This window comes from Canis lupus, chromosome 26 (assembly GCF_048164855.1).
Source record: "Canis lupus baileyi chromosome 26, mCanLup2.hap1, whole genome shotgun sequence".
NCBI classification, from domain to species: Eukaryota; Metazoa; Chordata; class Mammalia; order Carnivora; family Canidae; genus Canis; species Canis lupus.
In genome coordinates, this window is record NC_132863.1 from 46344606 (window position 1) to 46363216 (window position 18611).

General features: G+C 50.4%; 1 protein-coding gene across 3 annotated transcripts in view; it reads left to right on the forward strand.

Moving 5' to 3' along the window:
- The window catches only part of PHACTR3 (phosphatase and actin regulator 3), a 210263-nt gene that overhangs the window by 46780 nt on the left and 144872 nt on the right, over positions 1-18611 (forward strand). Inside the window, exon 1 of one of the 3 annotated variants that reach the window (XM_072801614.1) lies at positions 14785-15359. The exons of the other annotated variants lie outside the window; for them this stretch is intronic. The gene's annotated coding sequence lies outside the window, so the exon portion shown is untranslated. Of the gene's footprint in view, positions 1-14784; positions 15360-18611 lie in introns of those variants that run through there. 3 annotated transcript variants of the gene reach the window in all.

The window sequence follows — 18611 nt, forward strand, 5'->3', positions numbered from 1 at the left end:
AATATGGATCCCCTTTGCAAAATTATTTTTGAGGCTAATTTTTGGCTAAGAGGGCTCATCTTAGCTCTTTTTCTGATGAACTAGCAGGTCTACAATTTATCTTGTTGCTATCAGCTACTGGCCTTCTATACCTGTCTTCAAGTTCACTGATCATTTCCATTGCTTTGCCTAGTCTGCCAGTAAGTCTATCTAATGAATTCTTCATTCCTGATATTGCATTTTTCATTTTAGCATTTCCATTTGGATTTTTCTCTTAGTTTCTATGTGTTTCAATTCTCCATCCCTTCAGGCATACTATTATTTTTCACACACTATACTTTAGAATTTTTACCATGGTTATTTTAAAGTCTCTATCTGACCATTTCAATAGCTAAAGTATTTTAGGTTCTTCTTCTATCATCTCTTTCCTCTCATGATCAAGCATCATCATATTTCCTCACTTTTTCACAATATCTAATTTTTTTTACTACATGTCAGACATTTTTTTAAATAATAAATTTATTTTTTATTGGTGTTCAATTTGCCAATGTACAGAATAACACCCAGTGCTCATCCCGTCAAGTGCCCCCCTCAGTGCCTGTCACCTATTCACCCCCACCCCCCACCCTCCTCCCCTTCCACCACCCTTAGTTCATTTCCCAGAGTTAGGAGTCTTCATGTTCTGTCTCCCTTTCTGATATTTCCTACCTATTTCTTCTCCCTTCCCTTTTATTCCCTTTCACTATTATTTATATTCCCCAAATGAATGAGACCATATAATGTTTGTCCTTCTCCGATTGACTTATTTCACTCAGCATAACACCCTCCAGTTCCATCCACGTCGAAGCAAATGGTGGGTATTTGTCATTTCTAATGGCTGAGGAATATTCCATTGTATACATAAACCACATCTTCTTTATCCATTCATCTTTCGATGGACACCGAGGCTCCTTCCACAGTTTGACTATTGTGGACATTGCTGCTATAAAGATAAACTCAAAAAGGATGAAAGATCTAAATGTGAGACAAGATTCCATCAAAATCCTAGAGGAGAACACAGGCAACACCCTTTTTGAACTCGGCCACAGTAACTTCTTGCAAGATACATCCATGAAGGCAAAAGAAACAAAAGCAAAAATGAACTATTGGGACTTTATCAAAGTTAAGAAGCTTTTGCACAGCAAAGGATACAGTCAACAAAACTAAAAGACAACCTACAGAATGGGAAAAGATATTTGCAAATGATGTATCAGATAAAGGGTTAGTTTCCAAGATCTATAAAGAACTTATTAAACTCAACACCAAAGAAACAAACAATCCAATCATGAAATGGGCAAAAGACATGAACAGAAATCTCACAGAGGAAGACATAGACATGGCCAACACGCACCTGAGAAAATGCTCTGCATCACTTGCCATCAGGGAAATACAAATCAAAACCACAATGAGATCCCACCTCACACCAGTGAGAATGGGGAAAATTAACAAGGCAGGAAACCACAAATGTTGGAGAGGATGCGGAGAAAGGGGAACCCTCTTACACTGTTGGTGGGAATGTGAACATGTCAGACATTTTGTATCAATAACAGTATATTCCTCTTCTTTCAGGCTCTCGAAATTGGAGCCCTGAGTCAAGTTTGTTTGTAGTTGAGCTGAGTCTGGGCTCTCCTGTAGCTTTATTCTGATTTGGTTCACTGCTGGCTGCAAGTGCTTATCTGAGCTCCGAGCCTAAGTTTTCTAGTGCTTAACCTCTGAGCTGCCAGCCTTCTGACACTTGAAACAGCCTAGCTAGCAGAAAGTAGGGGTCATGGAGTATTACTGTTGCTCACCGGTCCCCCTGGAGAGCTCTTCTGTGGCTGCCAACTGCTTCCTGACTTGGGAGACTCCAACTGTCTTACACTTAGTGAAGGCCTGCAGCGCCTTGATGGAGTTCCCTGCCACACACATTCTCATGCCCTCAGACTTCAGTGGCTGAACCCTGGAATTTCCAGGATGGATTTCTCTTGAGTTTCCTCCTCAGCCCCCCACTTTCAGGGGACTTCTTCCTTTTACTGGGGGAAGGCACCACACATTGCAGGGTGGTGTTTCTTTCTGTTTTCTTCCTTTACCTGTGGGTGAAAACGCACTCGGTGACCAGGCTTCTACATGTTCTGATCTGTTATCTGGCCATCCAAAATTCACTAAAATATCATTTTGTTTCTCCTTCCTCCTATCCTGTCATTGTTCTGTCAGGGCTGAGAGCAGTCAGCTGCCAAACTCCTTAAATAATGTCTTCTATCACTTGTTTCCATTCCCTGAATTTCATGCTCATGTTAGTCATATGTAAACACTGCATATACACAGTAAGGACATCGTTCTCTTGGAGAGCCAGAAAGTGAGTTGTTTTAAGAAACATCTCTAATTTAGTCAATTAAAAAAAAAACGCTATAATAGTCATTGCTTTGCCTGAGAAAATTATAGAGAAGGGAATTCAGGGGATCATGACTTCATCTCCAGGGGATACTTTTTATTTACCTTACTGATGTCTTTTACTCTTTCAGAATTCTGATGGATGAGGAAGAGTAGGTGGCGGCCTAAGGCTCTGTTTGACTATGTCTCTTCACACTGATTCTCATTTTCCTGATGTCAAATTTCAGAATTTTCAAGCAGACAGTGGATTGTCCAGGTTTTCCAAAGTCTCTTATTATCCAGTCATGTGAGAAAGTTAGGCTTGAGGCTGAGGCCATGATCTACTAACCTCACCCAGGTACTGTGACTTTGCTCAGAATTAAGGAAGTTTGAGCCAAAGAAAGTGGTCTTTTCCAGCCACGCTGTTCTTTTATTGCCGGGTGTGGTGTGTGATTCCAAAGTCATTCCCTATAGTAAGGATAATTCCAAGTGGTCATTTCCATCATGATGCTCCCTGAATAACTGCCAGCATCCTTGTTTTAGAACTTGGTTCTTTGGCCCCCACGCCTGCAGCCTGTGTCCGTGAATGTGTTGGCCAAATCTTCTTAACTATGTTGGAAAGGTGTCTGGCTTGGCCTTCCGTAGGGTGTTCTTTCTGTGGCCAAAGAGGCCCATACGTGTTATTTCCTACGTGCTTGTGGCCTCGGCTCCTTCAGACTTCAGGCTGGCCATGGAGTGACAGACCTGCCTCTCGGTGGGAGTTTTCAGGATGTCTAATCAGATGGAAATCTCACCTGTTTGCATGACCGGCTTCAGCAGTTAGGTGGTGCAAAACCCAAACCTGCCCTGTCTTTCCTCTTCCACAAGGTGACCACCAGCAGTAGCCTGCCTGCGGTGGGCCCACTGTCTTCTGGTCGGATTGCTTTCAGTTGGGTCACTTTCTCTTGACCCCTGCCAAAGGGGATCGTGGTGGCATATGGTACTCAGTGCTGCATAGGACACCATTGGAGACAGAAACCATGTATTCAAGGGGCTTTCCGTGTGCACCTGTGTTCATTCATTCATTCATTCATTCATTTATTCATTCTCTCAGCCCCTGTGTGCTAGACCGTGCGAGGCACTGGGGCCATGGGGGTAAATCGGAGACAGCTCTACCCTTGAGGTCTAGAGGAGAGACGGGTAGTGGACAAGCAGTCATAGATGGGAATGTGTGAGGAAGCTCAGGACACGGTGGGGCAGCTAAGAGGGAGCCGTGATCCAGTCTGTGGTAGGAGTGGGGACAGAGGTGGTCTCCCCGGGAAGCAGGCTTTCCCCTGAAGACCCTCCCCCCCCCCCCCGGAGAAGCAGCATTCCTCAGATGAGGAGTGGCAGGTGGGAGATGAGAGAAGGATCAGGATCGTGTTCAGGCGAGAGAACTGGGTGTGCAAGGGACTTGCAGGAGGGTGAGCAGGAGGTCTCGTTCTGAGGTTCCAGGTAGACATGCATCTGGGGGTGCTGCTGGGGGAGGCATTCCTAAGGACGGCTCCAGCTTTCTGGCTGAGTGACTGGGTAAATACGCAGGTTGGACAGACCAGCCCAGAGGTGCAGGGCCGCCGAGCCGGGGACGTATGTTGACGTGGGCGTGGGTGAATAAGCAGGTGGAGGGACAGTTGCGGTTCACCTTGGGTTGACCTTTTGTTGTTTATTCTACCCTGAAACCCTTTCAGCTCACCCTTACCTAGTGCAAGCTATTCTGGAAACTTCTGCGCAGATGGAGGCTCAGTTCGGTGACGGCGGGACCTGCTGAGTGGTGTGCTGGGTTCCGCTGAGCCCCTCGGCACCGACCAGCTCGGCCTCTCTCTAGCTGGGTACACTGAGCTCCTTGGGTTGTGCCCTGGGGGCAAAGCCGAGTAGTGCTCGGGCCACAGAAAGAACCAGGTAGTGCTAGAAGGTGCTCACTGGAAAACCAGCCTGGTTTTTGTTTTGTGTTTACCTTTCATGGAACAATTATGGATGAGGATCCTATTCTCTCTTTTACCGAATACCTGAACAAGAGGATGTCTGGGATTGTATGATGCTTGTTCGAACTTCCATTTGTCTCTTGAGCAGCGGTTCTTGAGAAGTGCTTGTGTTCTTGTGATTCCGCTCCGTTTCCTGAACACTTAGGAGAGAAGAACCTCACTTACTTGTAGAGTCTTCCTTGTTAAGGATATACTTTATTTAGCAGCCTGGGAAAATGATGCTTGACGGGAAATAATAAGCAAAAGAATGAGAAAGACAAGTTTCCCCCACAGCAAGAGGGCAAGGAAGTGCAAAATCCACAAAGGGAGCAGTGATGAACTTTTAATTTGATTAATCTGAGGAGTCCAGTTGGTAGCTGGTTCCTTCGGCAACCCACCTGCAGGAGCCGACCCCGGATCCTTGCGTCACGCACAACGGTTCTTCTCCAGAGTTAACCTCCAGCAGCCAGCTCACCAGTACAGTCCTGCCTGCCCTCAGCCTCCTTAGGACCCTGGCCCTGGCCCTCCTCTTTCTCTTCTCGTACTTCTTTCCTGGCCCAGTTTCATCACCGAGCCAGTCTGGATCCTAGGACCCGACCCAGCCTACTCTCCACTGAATCTCAGCCTTGACCCACAGCCCATCCTCAGCCTCCAAGCATTCTTCTCTGGTCCCAGGGAGCTCGCTCGTGGTTAATGCAGAAACCATGGGATCAGGCTTTTATCCCTTCCTCAACCTCAGCCGAGGCCGAAGGGCTGCTTGCCCACCGTCTTGTATGTCCCAGGATTGCTAAGTTGCTAAGACCTTGATTCACGTCTTAACCTCCAGCACTCACTGGAAGTACCAGACGTCCTCTGCCAACCAGGTGGATGCCACCTTTCCTAAGTCAGGCCCGAGAACCAGGCCCTGCCTGTGAAGCCTCTGCCCTGCTGTTCGTGAGAGGAGAGTGAATGTCCTCCTGCTAACTACTTCAGTCTGGTTGTGGGGTCTCCTGGTGCTTTCACATTCTGTCCCCTTGTGTGTGCGTTACATGCTCACTCTCACCTTCTGCCCTGAGAGTACAATCTGCTTGCCTTGCACCTGGTTCGCTTTGTCTTATTTGGTAATCAAATAAAAGAGCTTATTTCAAGTAGCCTAAATTGAAGTTTTGTTTCCAAAATGCAGGCATAGGCAGTATTTCAGTAGAATATCTGCTTCAGTAAAATTTACTTAACTGGTCCTCCTTCTGTTGGATATTTTCAATGCTTCAGATGTTTCAGTGTGATTACTAATAAAATGGTAAAGCCTTCATGCATGTAGTGTTCTCTGTATTTTGGATTTTTTTCTTCAGGGTAGAGTCCGAGACACGAATTTAAGAAGTTAAATGTTCTATGCCTCTTGAAAAATAATGCAGGATTGCCATTGTGTTAGGGATGTGCTATCAGCAGTGCACAAAGGGGTTTGATTTCACTGCACCCCCATGAGAACTGGAAAATGGGATAGAAAATCATCTGGGAATGAGTAGAGAACCTGCAGGTACTCAATACCCAGCTGAAGTCAAATAAAATGAATTTGTTGTAGAGCACGGTATTGTGATTTTGCAGAAGCTTTTAAGCTATGTGCCTGGGAGCAGAAATGAGAAAAAGCAGATGGCAGGGGCAAGGAGGTTGTGGTGGAGGGCAGGGGCATATTGAGCCTCGAATGCTGGTCGGACACGCTGAGCAGGGGGGCTCAGATTGAACTGGATGGAAACAACACCTGGGAGGAGCTGGCTGAGGGGCTGAAGGCAGGAGAGAGAGCCCGTGTGGCCCCGAGGGCTCTGTGGGTGGAGGGGTGGGAGGTCTTGGGGGCGGTGAGACACAAGGGCTTCACGTTTTCAGTCGGGAGGCAGATGTGGGGGCAGCCGTCTCCGTGTTGGCCATGGTCCTGATGATTGGAGGTGGGGTTGGTGTTGAGAATGTCAAGGACTCATGATGCCAGGGGGTGGACTGGTCCTCATATGGGTGATGGTCGGGAGGAGACAAGACTGGCTGGACTCCTGTGGCCCCGGGGCCATGGCCAGGACAAGCTGATGATGGACAGAGATGGGGACTGGTGGAGCTGCAAGTCCTGAGCCTTGGAGGAGGGGGATGTTGAGCAAAGATGATAGGGACGTGGGGTGACGTAAGCAGAAAATCACAAAGATGAATCCAGTCCACTGTGGCTTTGATACCAGGGCCTGAGGGAGGGGGAGGAAGAGAGAGCTTCACGGGGTGGGGATGGGGAGAAGGAAATTTGGTGCAGCTCACATGCAAAGGTAGATAAAATGGACCTGCTACAGAGGTGTCTGTGACCTCAGCCTGGAGCCTCAACCTCTCAGCCTCTGTGAAATGAGGACGAAGACTGTCTACCCTGGGGTTGCAGGGAGAGCTCTCGGTATGCACTTGCACTGAGGAGGTGTTCAGTGAAAAGCCAATGATGACATCATGAGTGGCCATGAGATTTCTTAGCATTCTAGGTCTCAAACTATTTTTTTTTAAAGCAACCAAAGGTGGAGTTAATTACCGATCACCTGGGGATGCAAAGTAATTAGGGCTGCTTTCCTTATTGCCTAATTCAAACTCAGGATGTAGCTTCCAAATTGAGAGCATCTGACCCATGGACGAGCTGCCTTGGGAATCTTCTTTTTCTTTCTTTTTTGTTTTGTTTTTTCTTTTTTTTATGATCATAATTTTTTTTTGAGAGATAGCACACATGTGCATGTGAGCCAGGGGGTGGGGTAGGGAGGGGCAGAAGGGCAGAGAGGCAGAGAGAGAGAGAAAACTAAGCAGGCTCCACACCCAGTGCAGAGCCTGACACCAGGCTCAATCTCAGGACCATGCCTTGAGCTGAAATCAAGAGTCCGGCTCAACTGACTGAGCCACCCAGGCACCCCGAAATTTTCTTTAGATTTTTTTTTGGTATCAACTTTACTGAAATATAGCCCATATTATATGATAAAATTTACCATATGATAAAATCCGTACCTATTTACCTATTGAAAACGTACTATGCCGTGGTTTTCATAATTCACAGAATTGTGCAGCCATCACCATAATCAGTTTTAGAACCCCCATCTTCCCCCAGAAAAGGAGCCTTGGGCCCATTAGGAATCACTCCCCACCCCCTCCTCCAGCTCCCACCAGCCACCAATTTGCTGTCTCTGTAGATTTTCCTTCTTTGCACATTTCATGTGAATGGAATCATGCCATACATGGCCATTATGACTGGCTTCTTTTGTGTGGCCTAATGATTTTGAGGCTCATCCGTGAGTAGCGTGTATCAGAGCTTCATTCCTTTTTTGTGGCTAAATAATATTCCACGGTATGGATGGACCACATTTTGTTTATCCATTCATCAGCTGATGAACATTTGAGTTGCTCCTGTTCACTTTTTCAACCTGAATTGCCTTTCACGACATTCTCGTGTTGATACCTGCCTCCATTGGAGGGTTCATTAGTCCATCTCTTTATCTGTCCACAAACACCTACTGAGTACCTCATACGTTCTGAGTGTATGAGTCCCTTGCCGTCTCAGGAGGGTGTGTCCTGTGACCAGTGCATGACCAGTGTGTGATATGTCAGGGGGCAGGGAGTTCCAGGAGGTCAGCCAAGCCCAGCAAGGACAAGGCGAGTGGCAAGGCCTGTTTCAGATGTGGTTGTCAGGGCAGGTCCCCTCTCAGGAGGGTGTGAGCAAAGCCCTGGATCTCACTGATCTGGGTCAAGTTCAGAGATGCATACATAGCCTTCCCAGAGCTGGAGATTGGCCAGGAATTTTGAGTCAAAAGACCCTTTTTTCCCTGTGAAACAGCCTCCCGTGTGGTCCAGCACCACGTATCCTCAACACTTTCAGTGTAGAGACACGGTTTCCACCATGCCTCCCTGTTCTCTCTGCACTTGGCCTTCTCAGGAGAGGGGAAGTGCTGGAGCAGGCATTTTCCATGTTTCCATCCTGGACGGCTGGTGGTTAGTACGCGTACTGACCCTCGACAGCACGGGTGCTGGTACCTATAACCTGAGGTACATGCCAGCTTCCATGTGGTTAGATGTTTATGGGTCCATAGTCCAGGATGGTCTTGTGGTTTCTATCTCCAAAATATCTCCCAGATGTGCCCAGGTGTTCCCATCCTCACCGTACCTCGCTGGCTGGACCCACATGCTCCTTGCACCTGCACAAGTACAATGGCCTCCCTCCTGTTCTTCTTTGTAGACTCACGTGTTTGCTCCCAAGCTGGAGGCTGGAGATGTACTGTGTGTGCCCATGTGCTCTCTTCTGAGTGACCTTGAGGGGCTGCCCCAATACCCATCAGCTCCTCCCTTGGTCCAGGGAAAGAGAACATTTGGTCTGTGGAGAGCCACGTGGTTCTCCTTCTGCTTATTCTGAGCTTTCTCCCTCTTTTAGCTTTCCTTCCCAGCATGGAAAATCATGGGAGCCAACTGGAAGAGATTTCCAGAATATTTGGCCTTCCATATGTGGCTTCCTTCGCCCAGGCAAGTGGGAGACTTGACCATCCATATGTTTCGTGATAAGGGCCAGGGGGCAGCTCCATGCTCGGTGAGCCTCCCCTCTCCTGGCCAGGGAAAGTAAAACACAGGATCACACTTTCCCCGAAGCTATCATACTTTCTCCTTTCTCTTTTAAGCCTGGATTGGAAGCCACCAGATCTAGAAGCAGCCCACAAAGGTGGCTTGGTCCTGTTCTTCTCTAAATCTGGTAGAAACTAAGGTAGAAACCCAAGGTTTAAAACAGGAAGCCCATGGGCCAACGTTAGCCTATAGACTTGCTTGATTTGGCCTGAACACTGTGTGTTTATGTGTGTGTGTGTATGTGTGTGTTTAATGGAATGAACATTGAAAAGTTGAGGGATTTTCAATATATAGAAATCCATTGTATTTCTATACACTAATAAAGAAGTAGCCGAAAGAGAAATTAATAAAATAATCCCATTAACAGCTACATCAAAAATAATAAAATATGTAGGAATAAATGTAACCAAAGGGGTGGAAAGCCTGTATTCTGAAAAGTGTAAAATACTGATGAAAGAAATAGAAGATGACACTGACAAGTGAAAAAATAGTCCCTGCTCATGGATTGGAGGAGCAAATATTGTTAAATGTCCATACTACCTTATGGATAAGTGGAATCCTTATCAAAATACTAACTACACTTTTTTACAGAACTAACACAAATCATCCTAAGATTTATTTGGAACCACAAAAGTCCCCGAAGAGCCAAAGCAACCCTGAAAAAGAAGAACAAAACTAGAGGTATCACAGTCCCAGATTTGAAGATACACTACAAAGCTGTTGTAAATAAGACAGGATGGTACTGGCATAAAAATAGACACATAGATCAACGGAACAGATAGAGAGCCCAGAAGTAAACCCCATAATTATGTGGTCAATTAATCTTCCACGGAGGAGGCTAGACTATGCAATGGGGGAAAAGACAGTCTCTTCAACAAATGGTGCTGGGGAAACTGGACAACCAAGTGCAAAAGCATGAAACTTGACCCTTTCTTAGATTATGCACAAAAATAAACTCAAAATGGGTGAAGGGCCTAAACATGAGACCTGACATCATACAAATCTGAGAAGAGAGAACAGGCAGTAATTTCTCTGACATTGACCATAGCAACCTCTTTCTAGACATGTCTCCTGAGGCATGTCTAGAGGGAAACAAAAGTAAAAATAAACTTTTGGGACTACATCAAAATAAAAAGCTTCTACACGGCGAAGGAAACCATCAACAAAACTGAAAAAGCAACCTAGTGAATGGGAGAAGATATTTGCAAATGACATATCAGATAAAGGGCTAGTGTCCAAAGTATATGAAGAACTTATAAGACTCAACATCAAGAAACCCCAAATAATCCAATTAAAAGTGGATAGAAGACATGAGCAGACAATTTTTCCAGAGAAGACATCCAGATGGTCAACAGACGCATGAAAAGATGCTCCACATCATTCATCATCAGGGAAATACAAATCAAAACCACACTGAGGTATCACCTCACACCTGTCAGAATGGCTAAAATTAACAGCACAAGAAACACCAGGTTTTGAGGAGGATGTGGAGAAAGGGGAACCCGCGTGCGCTGTTGGTGGGAATGCAAACTGGTGCAGTCACTTGGGAGGACAGAATGGGGTGCCTCCAAAAATTAAAAGTAGAATTGCCATATGATCCAGTAATTCCACTGCTCGGTATCTACCCAGAGAATATGAATACAGCCAGTTGGAGAAGACATATGCAGCCCTGTGTTTAACGCAGCATTTTTTATAGAAGCAGCCCATGTTCATTGCCTAATGAATGGATAAAGAAGTTGTGGTGTATATACGAAGGGAATATTACTCGGCCATGAAAAAGAAAGAGATCTTGCCATTTGCACTGACATGGATGGGTCTAGAGAGAATCATGCTAAGTAAAATAAGTCAGAGAAAGACACACACCGTATGATTTTGCTCATATGTGGAATTTAGGAAACAAAACAAATGAGCAAAGCAGAAAAAAGAGAGAGTTAAACTCGGAAACAGGGAACGTACTGCTGGTCACCAGACGGGAGGTGGGTGGGGGCTGGGGGAAGAGGTGATGGGATGAAGGGGGGCACCTGTCGTGACGAGCGCCGGGCGATGTGTGCAAGCGCTGAATCTCTATACTGTGCACCTGCAACTAATGTTAGACTGTGCTGAGTGACTGAAATTAAAATTGAAAGAAAGGAAAGAAAGAAAAACAGTTTCAGTATTTCACCTAAACATCTGGATTTTCTGGCTTGGTCTGTAAACCTCAGCGCTCTGGCATTGCTGGGCTGCCAGACTGTCCGTTCCATAAAGACTAGGTTTCTGTTTTGTTCCCTGCTTCGTTTTCTTTGCTGAGAGTCCTACTTGGAGGGGCCGGTGGGTAAATACAGAAGGAAAAACAGCCGAGTGCTGTCGGCCTGCCTCGGGGAGGACCCGTCCTACCCGTTGGGAGGAGCACTTACCTGCGTGGAGCACTCACACCTGGCCACTGTTCCTTGCCTGGCCTTTTAGTCTGAACAGGGTCCTCCAGACCACGGCTCTAGATGCTTCCTGAAATTCCGCGTGAGCAAGCCCAGACGCTGTGGCTGTGGGCACGGCCTTCATGAGTGACCACGTCTGGGCGGGGGTCGGGCGGGCGTCACTTGCTGCCATTGGCCAGGGGAGCGCCCACGGCGGAAAGTGATCGGGAAGACGGGATGCGTTCCAGGGGCCAGTAATGCTCCTCTTGTTACCTGTTTTCCAGTGGAAAGAAGTCTGAGACCCCAGCGAGAGGCAAAGGCCACCCCCCCCCCACCTCTGACACCCTGGTGTCTCCACCGGCAGCGGCTTTGGCGCATCCAGAGGCATTTGGGGTCGTCACAGCCGGGGCGGGGGCAGCTCTGTCGGCACGGACCGGGGCAGCCCCGGGCGCTGCTGAGCGCCGTCTGACCCACGGGGCAGCCCCGCTGCAGAGACCCGCACGGCCCCCGTGTCCGTGGTGCTCGGACTGAGAAGCTGCGCTCAGCTTCATCACTGTGGGCACCCGCTGCCTCAGTTTCCCATCCCTAAAGTGGAGGCGATAATAACACCCGCCTGTCTGGGGCTGTGAACGAGGTGCCCTCACGCGGGGTCAGGAGCGGAGTCCTGATCTGGGAGCAGTGGTCCTGGGCCGGGGCGCCCGATGCTCTGTGCGTGTTAGTGTGACCGCAGGCATCCTGCGTGCCCTTCTGGTCCCTCTGGCTCACCTAGACTTCGGGACAGCGATGGGGCACCTTCTGGGATGTGAGCATTGAGTGGACCTTGCCCGGACTCGGTGCGTGGAACCAATGGCGTGTGAGCAGCCCACACCGCCTCTCTTCTCTGTGGGCACGACTGTGCACTTTGGAATCTAGCTCCCTCCCGGCCTCCCCACCCTCTGCCATCCGGTTCCTCAGCCATGTGTGGAGGAGGTCTGCCCTCTGATCCACACGCCCCAGAGGATGCAGGGGGTTTGCTGGGGTAGATGGACACCAGGGCAGCTCTCCGTTAGTGGGGAGACAGGTGGAGGCCCGTGGGGGCTTCCAGGCGACAGGTGAGCGTGGCTCAGTCTGGGCTGGAGTCAGAGGGGTTGGGGTGGAAGAGAAAGGGAGACTCTGGAGGAGGAGCTGGGGTGAGTTGCTGATAGATGGGCTATGTCTGTTCCAGTGAATTGTGAGGTATCTGGGGGCAGGAGGGCACCCCACTTCACGTGTGGCTCCTGACACCCGAGTCAATATGGTATATGGATTTCAATAAACTTGGAGCTCTCGGGGTATCTTTCTGGGACAACCCTAATCCGTTTGTCTTCTCAGGGTTCGTGTGTTACAGTGGCAGGAATGTCGGAAGGCGGGGTCCAGTAACCCCGCCCCCCCCCCCTGCTGCCTCCTGAGCTGCCTCTGGTCTCAGTTTCCCCCTCTGTGGGATGGGGAGAGTTCCTCCATCCCTGGCCTCTTGCGAGGATTCAGACGACCTGATATCGGCAGTTCCTGGCAGTAGATGGGCTCGTGAAATACAGGTGGGGGGAGTCTGGCAATGGATCATCCTCATGGAAACTAGCCCCAGGGTGCCGACTGCCTCCGGGGAGGCTGGCACTGTGCTGAGGGAGTTTCTGTGGTTAACCACGCGTGACTCAGTGACCTGGCTGGGGAAGAAGGCTTTGGGTTCTCTTGCACCTGCTCACAGCCAGTTCTGGGGCTCAGCATGGGACAAGGGCTCAGTTGGCTTGGAGGGGCCCCTGGGGAGTGAAGGCACCTGGAATGGACCCCTGGAATTCTACTCCCCGGGATCAGGACTTGCTCCAGGCTTTGTTTGGAACTTGTGTCTGAGCTGGGGCAGTGACTCAGTTTCCCTGGGTGCTGTTGTTTTAGAGCCACAGAGGGTCACACTCAGGCTCAGAGTCAGAGGTAGTGTCTGTGACCCTCCCCAGCCACCTCCTAATGAGTGGCCTTGGGCCGCTCACTCTACCTCTCTGAGCCTCAGTTTCCTCACCAGACAGAGGGATCATAGAAGTGCCTGCCCTTGGGACTCCCGTGCGTGAGGGTGAGGTCAGGTAGGGCTGCAAGGCCTCTGCACGGGGCCTGGCAGAGAGACCACGCTGTTCCAGAGGCCTGGAAGCCCTGTGCTGCCTCTAGAAACACCTTGAGCGGGAGGTGAGGGAAAGCAACCAGGTTAAACCTCCGCCGTCTGCCCTCAGCTGGGGTCTCGGTCCTCTGCTCTCCCTCCCCCTGGAAGGGGCAGAGATGGGCTGCCAGCCTCAGTGGTAAGTGCGCAGCAGCTCCCAGGCAAGATGGAGTAGAGGTGTCATCAGCAGGGCAAGTTCTCTTTTCTTTTTTTTTTTATTTTTATTTATTTTTTTTATTTATTTATGATAGTCACAGAGAGAGAGAGAGAGAGGCAGAGACATAGGCAGAGGGAGAAGCAGGCTCCATGCACCGGGAGCCCGACGTGGGATTCGATCCCGGGTCTCCAGGATCGCGCCCTGGGCCAAAGGCAGGCGCCAAACCGCTGCGCCACCCAGGGATCCCCAAGTTCTCTTTTCTAAAAGGCAAGAGCAACCTATCATTGGCTCCTGGAATTAGAGGTTTCCAAAAAGACCCTAAATGTGGAATAACTCTGGAAAAATGTTCAGGGTTCACATGCTCACCCAGGGACAGTTCAGAGGGGACCTGGCTCTCCCAGGAGTCCTGCCCTCAGGATTGCCTTCCTCCGCCCTCTGGAACCCCCTCCCCCAGCTCCTTTGCTGTGCGATGGCACTCCGCATACCTCAGCTCAGCTCAGCTCACCCGGCCTGGGGAGCGTGCCCTTGCACAGTTGGGTGAGCAGAAGTGCACAGGGGAGTGATGCCCGGCTGCAGCATGTGGCCGCAGAGCCCGGCCCCTCTCCTGGGCAGGAAGTGTCTGGGCCCCTCTGGGTGAGAGCTCCACTCATCCGCCCTGGGCCTGGGCTCAGTTCTTCATGGCCCTACTGCCCACTTTGCAGATGAGAACACTGAGGCCCAGAGGAGCGAATCCCAAGTTCACACAGTCATGCAGTTCCTGATTCAGACCCACAGCTGCCTTTCTGTAGCCCAGAGGTTCTCAACAGGGCAGCTCTGCCCCCAGGGGACATGGGTGATGTCTGGAGACACTTTGGTTGTCACCGTGGGGTGGGGGGTGCTCCTGGCATCTAGTGGGGAGAGACCAGGGAGGCCGCCTAGCATCCTATGACAGTGCACGGGCCGGGCCCACAGCAGAGAAGCATGTGGCCCCAGGCAGCAGTGGGGCTGAGCTTGGGAAACCCTGCCCTGGGCCCCTTCTCACTGGCGTCCCGCAGCTCTGAATCCCGTCCTCGGCCGTGCTCCCTGGGGCTTGGCTCTGGGCAGCCTCCCTGGTCTAAGACTGCAGCAGCTGGCTCCCGACTTTGCACGGCCGAGGTGCCCTCTCCCCAAGGTCAATGTGGCAGCGCCAGGGCTCGGGGACAAGGGAGAGGGTCGCCATACCCAGTGGCCCTTGCCTGAGGCCAGGAGAGATTGCTGGCACGGTGGGTTTTGTAGGTGGGATTTCAGACTGTGGTTTGGCGATTTTTGCCAGGCTCCGGCCCGCTGCTGGCCTGAGCGGTGTCCTGCCAGCGCTGGGTGACACATCGTGGCACTGAGCAGAGCGGGGGGCTTGGTGGGGCCTGGGGCCTGGTGCGTGGTCCCCTGAGCTGGCTCCTCAGCCCCGAGCGGCCCTCTTCACCCCACCCCAAGCCCGTACTCCTGCAATGTCTATATTTAAAAATGTTTACAGATAATAACGGTGTTCAGCCCCAAAAGGCAGACAGGAGCTTGCTGACAATTGCAGTGTCGTGCCGGGCTGGGGGTTGGAGGTTCTTTGGGAGCTGAGCTCGTCCTGAGTGCTGCGGGGGCTCTCTGCCAAGCCCTACCTCCAGGAGAGGTTTAGGGGGACAGGATCCAGGAGCCCGCAGGGAGACGGAGTTTCCTGGGAGGATGAGGACTGTAGTTCAGCCCCATTCTTTGACCATAAGGTAAGTGGAGTGCTCCCAGACATGCGGGGGAGGGAGAGCGGTGGGCATCTCTTGGCAGGGTGGGGGGTGCAGGGGCTCTAAAAGTCCAAGGCTTTGCAAGCGTTAGCAGCAGCAGGGGCAGCCGGAGAATGGCACTGTTGGCGCCCTTGAATCAAATGTCCATGTCTGGAGTCTGGGCTGAGGGATGGGTGCTGTCCGCTCCCCCCCCCCAAAAAAAACCCCAAGTCCTCTCCATGCCTCTGGTGGAGCAGGCCAGCGTTTGCTGGCAGCCCCGGATCCGCTACAAAGCCCCGCTCTTTTGTTTCCACGTGAATGTTATTTTGACCCTATTCCTTCTGGGCTAAAAATAAAAATTCCACCTGGATGCCTTTTCATCTCCAGCCTGTAAGAAAATTTCCAGGAAATAATAGATTGTCCCCGATGTGCATTTTGACAGCACGGGGTGGGGGTTCTTTTTTTTTTTTTTTTTTTTTGGGGGGGTGGGGGTTCTATTCGAAAGCCGGGGTTTCGTAAAAATTTAAAGTAGGGGAGGTTTCCGACGTCGGAGATTGAAACCTTCATTTCGTGTTTGGAATAAACGCTGCTGCTGGAGCAGGAGTCCGTGTCCCTGTGGGATCCCCACCGGGGAGGACTCCTGGCTGGGAGGCAGGAGGTGGGGAGGAGCACGCGTTTTTTGCTTTTCTGTCATTTTTACGTTTAGTATCCTTTGTGGGTTCGGGATTCTGAAAAAAAAAACCCGGCTTGCAAGTGAGGTTGGCTGTTTGGAGCTGCGGCTGCAGAGGGGGATGGGGGAACCGATTCCAAGTGTTAATACGGGTCGCGCAAAGTTCCTGGAAGCAAAATTGGTTCCCGATGGCACCCCGCTGTGCTGCTCAGCTGCAAGTTTTTGGACTCAGAGGGAAATGAAGTCCCGGGGACTCCCGGAGAGGGCAGTTAGTTGCCAGCCTGCAGAGCCCCCCTCCCCCGAAATGCTTGCTCTGTTCCTGGGGGCCGGGGTGGGGGAGGTGGAGGGTGGCGTAGGGAGGCAGGGTGGTAATTTAGCATTTGCATGGCGGTGGTGCCGAGTCCCGGGCATGCTGCTCTGCAAGGATGAATTAGGGAATTATGCACATGCATAATGATGGCACCACTTCCAAACTCTAAGAATAACCCAGTCAGCAGAAAAACAGCCTGCTTGAAGTTCATTCAGAAATCGTCAGGGGTCCACCGTTTGCTGGGGCGGAGGAGCAGGGCGACGTTGTCCCGGAGCCGTCTCAGCTGTCACTTAGGTGCCACCCTCCGCAGAAGCAACCACGGCCAGCGAGACCTGCTGTTTCACCTCCCGGCTTTTAGGGGCCGAGCTAAAGGAACAAGGCCCAGTGGAGTCGCCGGTTTCTGTCCACCCCCCGCCCCCCCCCCCCCCCCCCGCCGTTAGTGTCCCTCCCCGAGCCACACCCATCAGCAGCACAGCACTTCGCAGGCCTCTCTCTACGCGCAAGGGCTAGAGACGTGTCTGTGGGGTTTTTCGTTTGGATTTGTTTTTGGTGTAGACTCTTCGGTTGCGGAGCAGTTGACCTGCATTATCGACCCGCGACCCGTGTCTCACTTTAATGACATCGCCGTTACATAACGCAATAGCTCTGCTCGCGGGGTGACTGTTCATATCGTGTACGCTCAGAACATTCTATTTTTAAACCATCAAGTATCCTCCTCAGGAGCAACCTGCTCACTCCTGCCTCCCTTGGAGCCCTGCGCTTTGCCCCCGCGGTGTCGTGGGCACGAGGGCACATGACATATGGACGGAGCAGCTCCTTCCTCCTGCCCGGGGCCTCTCGGGGCCTGAGGAGGGGCTGGAGGCCGTGTCTCTCTGGTCCTGGCGCTGATGAACCAGAGCCCTCCGTGCTCAGCCTTGTGGTGCTATTTTTAGCTCTGTTTCTTCATTGCATCTTGACATAATTTGACATGTCACAGCTGAATCCCATGTTTTTGCAGAGGTTCCTGGGTTCTGCATCTGTGGTTGGTGGGGCGGAAATAGTCTTTGCCAGAGCGTATCGCGCGGTTATTACTTGGGCAGGAAGTTCAGATATTCCCAATTCACTTCGAAAGGTACATACAAAATAAAACCCGTCCTTTCATTTTATTTCTATGCTATTTCCCTGGTGGAGGGAGCACCTGACCGGAGGGACCATTCTTCCAGTTGCTCTCAGGGTGTGAGAACCTGCCTTCGAATCCCCAGGAGGGGAGGTGGGGGTGGGGGTGGATGGTCACACCAGTGACTGCAGGATCCACCTGCAGAGCTTCTGGTTCTGCTGGCCCGGAGTGGGTGTGAGAATGTGCATTTCTATTTTATTTTATTTTATTTTATTTTATTTTATTTTATTTTATTTTATTATTTTATTTTTTTATTTTATTTCATCATTTCATTTCATTTCATTTTAGAATTTGCATTTCTAACAGGTTCAAAGGTGATGCTGCTGGTCAGGTGCTGCTCAGAATCACTGATGCAGATCCCAGGGCAGGGTCAGTAAATATTTAGGGGCTGCAAGATGCCTCGGTCTGGGGAAGGCAAGCCAATTTAAGAAATACTCAGACAGCAGAGCAGGAGATTTTTATTGGTTGTATATCCTGTCCATGTGGTTGGAGGTGAACGTGACGGGGAAATAAATCAAAGTTTGGATGAAAACTTTATTTACTAAAGGGGCTGGGGTTTGGGAGTGAGGGGAGTGTTCTCATAGTTGTGTTAGCTGTGATCCTATTACTTTAGGGGGATGAACCACTTGCAGGCAGAGCGTCTGCTTTAGCATCCTCTGAGATGGCCTGGCCCTGCCCACTGTCCGTAACAGGTGCGTGTGTGAACATAGGAGGCACATACAGCAAACCACTAATAATTGCTCCACCTGGGCTGCTCATTATACTATTCTTAATTCTTTTCTGCAAGTTCAAAAATCATATTAACACGCCGAGAACAGTCATAGGGCTTGGGACGCAGCTGTGCTTTCCCGTGTGTGCATAAAGCGGCTAAGTCAAGACAACGTGTGTTAGAGCAAAGCGGCTCTGGGTGTAGTGGGCACATGGGGGGGGGGCACACACGCAGCTCTGACACATGGTTGGTCGCTGTCGCAGTTCATCCCAGGAACATGATTATGCACCTGGCCCACATCTCTTTGGGGATGTCTGACCAGTACCGCTATCAAGTCCTCTCCTGGGGTGGGGTTAAAAGCGTGCTAATTCTCACCTGATACATAAGCTCCCGACTTCTGTGGTTTCTCCGTG